Here is a 10277-nt window from a genome sequence, read left to right on the forward strand (position 1 = left end):
TAGGAATCAGGAATGCCTGGGCTTGTGTTGCAGGATTGTAACTCTAGCCCTCCGCCCTACAATGAACTTCGACGTTCCAACTCAAATTGCGAAATGTGAATCGAGAGCTCCCAGATTTACTAATTAGACATGAACAAATTGTAAGAAAGAGTGTATTTATATCAATCCATGATTGCATTTTTTGTGAATTGCGTGGGCATTTCAAAATGCATCTAGATTTAAGCAGGGAGAAATGGGTCCTTGAATCCTTATAATGTGTTAATTGATATTGGCGAATTTGGCCGACCCGTGCAATGAACATTTAATTTACTGTTGGCGAATTAGGTCCTGGGTACGTGGTCATTTTACTATTTTTGGCGAATAACGGAGGTGATCTAATACCCATGTCTGAGTGATTCCAGATGATTATTACGAGCATGCACGTCGAACGGTGTATGGTCAATGGCAAAGCCAGAATATAGTGTACCATTAACCCCAAAATTCTAGGTGATTTGACCACTATGTTGCCCCAGACTATTCGCCATTTCCTCCAAAAAAAAATTGCAGAATTCGCCAATTGGTGAAGATTTGCCACTAAAAAACTCTCTGAATCCCACTAATTCATTTGTTATCATGGATTTACACTCACTTTGACAAAGTTGTGATTGGAAAACAACAAAGGCTCTACACAGCCCGCCATGACACTTTATAATATAGTGCAAGTACAAGAATATTGCACAATTTGTGCAAAATCCCCCAAAATACATGATTTAAGATTTTAGTGCAATGATTCTACAAGAATTTTCTTACCACAAAACCTACACCAATGACTAGTGCATGAAACTGCCTTTTTGATGATACTTCATTTTTCAAAAAACACTCCAAACATCCAAGTTATGGTCATTTGAAAAAATATCCAATTGGAACCTAAAGGTAATAAAAAAAAGGCCCACCCCTTTTAAGAACCCAGGGGTGATGGTTTAGTCCTCCATGAGACCATTAGCTCAAGCTCTTAGAATGAAACAACCCTGCTTGAAAAAAAGGCCACCAAAAGAATTGATGGGGTGGTGAAGCCTAGTGGTAGCTCTGTGCACCACCAAAAGTAAAAAGAATACCTTATCATGCGCCCACATATAAAACGAGGAGAAACACATAATAGCAGCGGTGATAGGTACATGAGTGCCACAAATGACTTTGACAACAATGTCACATAATATGAGCCTCTTCCACAAAATAGGATGACTAACAAGAAAAATTGCAAAGCCTCTAATGAATAGAAAGAATGGATACCCACTCAATGTGGCACTAAAGTCCCTTCACACAAGTGGATGTGGCACCCGTTGCCAATAATGAAGCAAGCTCCAGTCCATAAAATAGTTTGTGCCCAATAGGCAATGTAAGAGTGGATGATGCTTGTGACTTCACAATCACTTAAATGCATTTATACTACCATCAAGGAGATAGTAAATGTAGGTGTATCAAAGTGTGAATGGTGACTGCAATCAACAGTCAAAGACATAGATCTAATGAAAGAATGTACCAGTCAACCAAAACATCACCATCCAATTTCAATCAAGTCATCCTATTTATGGTGGCTCTGATACCATGAAGGTGTATCCACCTAACCCGGGAGCCAATCTATAGAACATCCTCTATAGCTAAGTGAGATTCAACACATGAGATTGCATTTAAATGAGGTGAGTAAAAATGTACAAGATGCCTTGCTTAAATGGGTAAGAGTAGGATGGAAGAATAATCGTGGAAGTATAAATCAAGTCCTAGTTTGAGTATCTGATAATCGTTAAATTGTAGGAGTGACAATTTGAATTATAGTGTAGAATAGGGCCCAAATAGAGTGTGATATTGCAAAGGGTAACAAGCGTTACAATTTACGACACTACAAATTTATGAACAACTTTAGATATTATAAAGATAACTTTACAAGCTAGATTTGCATGAGAAAAGAAATGGCAACTTGTTGATAATATTAAATGTTTCTAAAGGTTAATAGAGTTGGTCATTGGATACCTCCCCCTAATGTTGTTTTTAAAATTAACACTGATGGTTCATCTAGAGGCAATCTTGGCCCAACATGGATTGGTGGTGTTGGTCATGATGGTTTTGGCTCTTTTTAGTTCTTTATTTTGTGGATGTTGGATTTGGTAGTAGTAATCAAATATAAGTTTTTTATCTTCTCATTGCTTTGCAAAAAGCTGGTGAAGTGGGTTGGAAGTATATTGTTTGTGAGATAGATTATATGATTTTAGCATTCGTTTTGAATAACAAAAATTTTGAGAGTTGTTCTTTGCATCTAGCTTCCCTAGTTAATCAAATTCATGATTTATCTTAGAACTTTGCATCTATCTCCTTTGTTCATATCCCTCACAAATGGAATGTAGTTGTTGATACGAAAGCCAAATAGGCTTTAGTCACCTTGAGAGATTGAAATACATCTTTGATTGGGATTGTCTTTGTCGTTATTAGGTTAACCAATTTATACATCTACTTAAGAATGATTCAGGTTAATCATTGGACTTCTATCTTGGTTTCTCCTAGGGTCTTGTTTTCTTGGAGTTGGTGGAATGGTGGGAAACCTTTTTGAGTCTTTCAGGTTTTTTTTGTTATGACAACTATGGTTACCTTCTTGTTATTTTTAATCCTTTTGTATTCTCTTTAAATCCCTTACTAAAACCTATCCAACATTACTAAAATAAACAAAATTATTCAAATAAATGTTTTATATTTTATTTTAATAAGAGTCATTAAATCTCTACTCTATAAACTTTAAAATAGTTGTTTAAGTTTAAATAATGTTTTATGAATCAGATGTTAAGAAAAAGAGTAATTCTAAATCATGGATATTCTCAAATAATTCAGTTGATTATCTTGAAAACACTTTCAGTGAGAGGTTTTTTATTATTATTAATTTTTTCCAAGAACTGTCAAAATGAACACATCAGTCAACCATAACTAGAACAAGAGACATCTTACTGGAAATACAAAACTTTGACATACCATACAAGAACTGAAAAATACAGTCCCATATAAATAATGACTTGCCATGCAGCCACAAACAGTAGCATGATACAAACGCCACCAACCAACTATATAGTTTTTGCCATTAATTTCTGTTCTTAACGTAGCAACCAATTATATAGTTTTTGCCATTAATTTCTATGAACGCCTCGTCTAAATTCAGGACGGAGAAAGTTATATTATTTGTTCATACTCGTATTTTGTTCACTCTGGTCGCAACAAAACAGCCACCTTAATATTATCAATGTTTTGTTTATTCATTCCAAGCGAGACTTCTATAAAACAAAGGCTTGTTATATAGCATTTTGGGAGAGAAAACATTACTAACCTCTTAATGGCAGGCGCAGGAATAACCCATTCAACGTTTCCCTTCATTTTTCTTCTTATCCTGGTCTCAACAACTGCTTCTGAAGACTTGAATGAAAAGGTAAAATCTTCATCTCCCTCTATTTGACATGTTACCTTTCAAAATGTTTTGCTAACTTAACATTTTTTCTTCTGCCAAATCAGCTTTACATAGTGTACATGGGTGATAAACAAGATTACTCCCAAACAGCAGCAGCTACGTCCCACTTTTCATTGCTTCACTCTCTACTTGGAAGGTTATTATATAATTTTTCTTTATATATGTCCACTCTTGTTTCAAAAGAGGAACTATTTTTCTAATTTTATTTTTTCAATATGTTTATTAAAGCCATGAGGCAGTACAGAAATCTTTGGTTCATAGTTATTCGAAGAGCTTTAACGGATTTGCAGCTTGGCTTTCATCATCTCATGTCCAACACCTCTCAAGTAATATTGCTCCCAAAATGGATGCTGTATTTAACCAAAAAAATTTTAGGAATTATTAGAATGTTGTTGTTTTTTTCCAAATGTATTTACCTTTTGTTAATCGTTTTCGTTTCAAATAATGCACTAAAAGGCTTGTCTGTGAATTATAGATGTAGACGGTGTAGTTTCGGTGTTTGAAAGCAAAAATATTGAACTTTTGACGAGTAAATCATGGAATTTTGTGGGACTACCTCTGACTCAACAAACCAATCATTTGGAATATCAAAGTGATGTAATTGTTGGAGTTATAGATACAGGTATAAATACAAACAATAGAAGCTAGTTTCACATGTTTCCCATATTTGTATATACATATTCATTTTGAAAAACTCTCCTAGCCAATTTACATTGATTTGATTGTAGGAGTATGGCCGGAATCAGAATGTTTTAATGATGCTGGATTGGGCCCCGTTCCCTCTAAATGGAGGGGAGTGTGCCAGACAACACCCGACTTCAAAGCTTGCAATAAGTACTAGAACAGAACTAAATCCTTTACCCATGCAGAAATATTGAAGACAGTAAACTTTTTTGAGATTTTACTGTATAAAAATTTGAATATGAAATAATATTTTCTGTATATTAAAAAAAAATCCAAATATCTTTAAATAGGTTAATCACTGAAGAGATGTGTCTCCAGAGACATGCTTATACATAATGACTGTGATGAAATAAAGTTTATATTTTAACACCCTTTTATAAATTTTATTTTATCATATAATTCAATTAGAGAATGGGAGCCATTTATAAAAATAGGCTGGTTAGCAACCCATTAACATCATTGCCTTCAAATGGATATAGTATAATCTTTGTTTCAAACTCCCTTGATTACAATTGCTCATCACTATCCATAACAAGATTTTTTCCATGGTTATTCTATAAGAAGTTGAAGCATTTCCAAAGATCTTTGGGATCAAAACTTTTATAAGAGTCAACAAAAAAAGTGAAGTGTTTCCAAAGATCTTTTTGGTCAAAACTTTCACAGATATCAACAAAAGAAAGTGAAGCATTTTCAATGATCTTTACAATCAAAACCTTCACAAATATAAAAAAAATCACAAAAGATCTTTGCAATAAAAAAATATATAATGATCTTTGTGATCAAATTCCAATAATGACCTTTGGGATCAATTCCAATAATGATCTTTGCAATAAAAAAAACTTTAACGATCTCTATGATCAATTCCAATAATGATCTTTATTATCAAATTTATGAAATTTTTGATCAATTCCAATAATAATCTTTACGATCAAATCTTTCCAAAAAAAAATGAATCTCTTTACTTTATCAATCAGCTAACACTTTCCTAGATAGCACACGAATACTTCCACAAAATGTGATACCATTGTAGCTTATTATTTTATTATTGGACTCCTCAAAGTCTGATTTCCCTTGTCCTCTAATTGGGCACACATCACAAGGTGCTACAGTACAAATCTTCAGTAGCAACGATTTAAAACTTTATTCATGATATCTTCAACTACGGACTCCTTTTGAGTGAATGAGTAATATAACTGCGATCTCTTTTATACGAATCAGCCGTTTTTGGATGGCTTAACATTTCTCTACAGGCCTCTTTCACAGTTATCTTGTAGGCTACAAATTTCCTCCTTAAATCGACGTCTATTCTTCAAAAAGCAATTCTTCCTCTTTATTAGTGGTTGGGCAGACTTGACTTTCAACAAATTCACAATGCCTTTGGACAACCTACGATCTATCTTCACAAACTTGTGATCCTTCTTACAACGGCTAGGCTTTGGTCAATTACAGTTTTAATTGTCGACTTACTTTGATTATAGTTGCGGATTCTTTTAGATCTTTTCCCTTGGCAGCGACTATATGACTTTAGTCCTTTCAGTACTTAACAGGTTTCAATTCTCCTTTAGCAACCAACGACGTAAATTGGTGACTGCACACAATATTTTACTTCTGCGATTTCTTCTTGCGAATTTGGAACACCTTCCTCAAATCATTTCTCTTTGGAACTTCTCATCAAACATTAGTTCTGATATCATGTAGAAAATTTGAATATGAAATAATATTTTCTTATATTCAAATAAAAGGATCCAGATCCTTAATCCAGAGATCCTTAAATAGATTCATCAATGAAGAGATTTGTTTATTACAAAAGAAATGTCTATACATAATGACTAATGAAAGACAGTATATATTTTAACATTTACTATATTTTAACATTTTCTGTGCTAACAAATGTGTTTACTTGTTTCCCAGGAAATTAATAGGTGCAAGCTTTTATTATAAGGGCATTGGATCTCAACCACCTGCAGGTGAATTTGTCTCTCCAAGAGATTTATCTGGGCATGGAACACACACCTCTTCCATAGCTGCTGGAAGCATTGTCAGAAATGCCAGCCTCTTTGGACTAGCCCAAGGAGACGTACGTGGGGGAGTACCTGGTGCAAGGATTGCGATATATAAAAGTTTGTTGGTTGAATTCATGCAATTGTGCAGATATACTTGCCGCATTTGATGATGCAATCTATGACGGTGTGGATGTCATTTCTGTTTCACTTGGGGTTGGGATTCTCAAGTATGACTACTTTGAAGATTGCATTGCAATAGGAGCATTCCATTCTATGAAGAGAGGAATCTTAACATCGAACGGTGCTTGTAACGATGGCACTTTGGGGTCTGTTTGCAATTATTCCCCCTGGTCTCTGACAGTGGCTGCAAGTACCATTGATCGCCATTTCCAATCACAACTTAATTTGGGAAACCGAATGTCTTTCGAGGTAAATCAAGTGCCTTTGTGTGCAACTGATATTAAGTGATCAAAGTTCTAATATTTTGAGTTTAATTGTGAGGTAGGGGCATGCTATAAACACTTTCACAATGGAGCAGCCTTGGTATCCTTTAGTATATGGAGGAGACGCTGCTAATGTTACTGGCGGATTTTCTTCAGATGACTCAAGGTGAAATGCAGAACCACATCACATGAAATTGATTAAGAATTACTCTCTTAAATTACATTTGCTCATTTCGTTGAATTTAAATCACTCCATTTGCATGAATGTGAATTTGGTCAGTGCTTGTGGGTTATATTCCCTAGATCGCAGCACAGTGGAAGGGAAAATAGTACTTTGCCACATGTCAAACCTCGGTGATCTGCCAGATGGTGGAGTGTATGTCTCTGGAGGGGCAGGTGCCATAATAATGTACGATGCAATGAATGATACAGCTTACTCGTTCATGGTTCCTGCCACAGTTATTTCATCTGAACAGGGAGAGGTTGTCAAATCTTACATCAATTCCACAAGGTAAATGCATAAATGAAATGAATTACTTTTCTCCTCTTGAAAATTTTGTTTGATGGAGTAGAAAGTCACCCAAGACTTGCTCTAAATTAGAGCACAATCTCATTAGGATATCCGTAGAATAATCTCGAAAAGATATATGTGAACGATACAAGTTAAAGGAATTTGATATTTTATAATCTGACAGCAAGCTTCTTTGACCTCTTCCTCAGCCTAAAGAATAGATGAATCTGAGCCTCTTTGAGTAGCATCTATTATGAAAGCTTTTCTCAATGAAATTAGGGAAGTTTCAAAATTGAGTTTCTTTCAGTAGCATCTACTATAAAAGCTTTTCTCCTCTTTTTCAAATAAATTAAGAAACTTTCAATGATCAATTGATACGAAACTTTTACAAATTGCTTTTATTTATAGATGTTTGTTTGTTACATACATCTAATCATATATATTGATATTCTTAAAGACCTTTAAAATTTTCATTGAACTCATTTTTCATTTTGGATGTCAATAGACCCTCCAAGATTAGAAGGCTTGTTCTAGTATTGTAAAGTACTCACTCATATAAAAGCTAATGATATTCAATTATTAAGATTTACATTCAAAATTGGTTAAGAAGTTTGGGCCCTATTCAACATCAACAATGAAAAATAGAACAAATGTTCACATTTAAAAAGATAACATTTATAATAAAACAAAAGAATGTGAAACTAAAAACCATTCTTTTATTATTTTCAAAGAGCTCTAACATAGCTAGTTCATGAAAACCATATTTGTAGAATGCTTGTATGAAAATTTTAAATAAAATCATGCTTTAAGAGGCGCCTTATGTTTAAACTCCGTACGTTTCACTAGGTCTCCTATTGCAAGTATAGGAAAAAGTGTAGCTGAGAATGATTTACCTGCACCTATAGTAGCTGAATTCTCATCGAAAGGTCCCAACCCAATCACACCAGATCTTCTGAAGGTAAGAAAACTAAAATATCTTATTGGAATTTGAAATTTCATTTCCGAGTTTGCTCTTACTAACTACTGAACTAATCCATTCACGTCATATTTCCTCGACAGCCAGACATCACTGCACCAGGTGTAGATATTCTAGCGGCTTGGTCAAATGCTGCACCAATGAGCATGGATCCTTTGGACAAAAGAGTAGTGGATTTTAACATACTATCTGGAACATCGATCGCATGCCCTCATGCCACAGGAGCAGCTGCCTATGTCAAGTCATTTCATCCTGACTGGTCTCCTGCTGCTATCAAATCCGCTCTCATGACCACAGGTGGATATCCATTCCGCCACCCAAAAATTGTATACATTCATTTATTTTTCTTAACTACCTTCACAACTTCATTTCTGATGCAGCATCAACATTGGATGCAACATTAGATGGCAATGAAGCTGCAGAATTAGGATATGGTGCAGGGCAGATTAATCCCCTCAAGGCCATCAATCCAGGTCTTGTGTATGACGCGGATGCAAATTCTTATACCAGCATGCTATGTAGCCAAGGATACAGTGAAACATCTTTACGCTTACTGACAGGAGAATTTATTAGTTGTTCTTCAAATTTATCTAAAACTGGAGTATGGGAGCTTAACTATCCTTCTATAATGGTTACTAGCAATGCAAGTGAACCCATTTTTGCTAAGGTTCCAAGAACAGTTACAAATGTAGGACCTGCAAAATCTACGTACCAAGCGAAAATAGATGCACCCTTTGGAATGAACGTGACAGTGGAACCAGATACACTCTCTTTTAATTCCTCCAACCAGAAGATGTCATACAATGTGAAAATTGAAAGTCGAGAGGTATCAAATGATAAGGCTTTACTCTCAGGTGCATTGACTTGGAGCTATTGCAATTACAGTGTGCGCAGCCCCATTCTTGTATATTATAAAGTAAAACACTAAGATAATCATGGCCTCCATGGGTACCTCTTCATTAGGCACTACCTCCAAAATTGCGCTACTAAAACCAAAACTAAATTTTATTGTCGTAATTGCTGGTTCTTGTTTTGCTTCTGGTTTTGCTGTAATGATTTTCACCTTCTAAAAATTGCTGGATATTTGTCACAAACGATTAACATCACCTATTTTGAACATGGTTTTTGTTTACGTGAAAAACAGGTTTTGAAGGGCCCCCAAAATCCTTCACAGAAAATTAGAAAAGAGATAAAACATGAAAGGTCCAGCTAGAAAACACATAGCAACAAATAGAGACAACTGGCAAAAACAAAAAGTCAGCGAGAGATCCAAGAGTAACAAAAGGACAGCACAACGACACCCAAGGGACAACCAAAAGCACAGGTCAACACAACTAAGAAAAGTTCTTAAGGAGCTCCACAACTTCTTTGTCCAGCTGAGCCATAGAGGCAACAACACTCTTGAAATCATCCAGTTCCTTAGCTTGCTGAGCCATCTTCCTTGTATTCACCTAGGTTCTTTTACTAGGTCCAATAGCCACACCTTCAAGGGTCAAATCCTCGTCCTCGGGAATATCAATCGTATTCTTTTCCAACTGGAATTATTTCAGTTCACTGATCAGTACTTTGAAATTAACAACAAAAGCTTTTAGAATTTTGTGACTTTGTTCTCCAATCTTTTTTAGGGTTTCCTCATGACTGTAAACCCTCTTTTCTAGCTCATTAAACCTAGCCTCCACAGCTTTGAATTGGGATCCATAAGCCTGAGTGATAGCCTCCGCATCGCCGATGGCTTTTGTTAAATCCTTCAGATATTCAGGCAAAGAGCTGAGATTACTCGTCCCGATAGCTTCCAAAATGTCCACTTTCTTAGAAGAGTTTGCCTGTTTAGACTTTAGACTTTCAATCTCTAAGTAGATACATTTTGAACCTTATAAAGCTCCATCACCCCATTCTTCGCAATGTGAAGCATAGCTATGGGAGACTCACTGCTATCTTTATTGAGTTGAAAAAAATCAACATTATTCTCCGGGGTTTCCACATCAACAATTGTGACTCTGTCTTTAGGAGGTAGAGTCTCACCTTCCACCACACTCTTTCCCTCTTTCTCAACACCACAAGACCATCGATTAGGATCCAAAGGAGGGGGAGGGGCCATTGAGGTACCAACCTCCTTCTCCAGTCTGATTTCAGTGATAGTAGGACTGCGATTAGTTTTCTTCTTAGGTGGTGGGGTAGC

General features: G+C 35.6%; 1 pseudogene; it reads left to right on the top strand.

The window, feature by feature from the left end:
* The first annotated feature begins 3349 nt into the window (after positions 1 to 3349).
* LOC131059788 (subtilisin-like protease SBT4.14) lies at positions 3350 to 9026 on the top strand (annotated as a pseudogene).
* Positions 9027 to 10277: the final 1251 nt, after the last annotated feature.

This window comes from Cryptomeria japonica, chromosome 3 (genome assembly GCF_030272615.1).
Source record: "Cryptomeria japonica chromosome 3, Sugi_1.0, whole genome shotgun sequence".
Taxonomy (NCBI): Eukaryota; Viridiplantae; Streptophyta; class Pinopsida; order Cupressales; family Cupressaceae; genus Cryptomeria; species Cryptomeria japonica.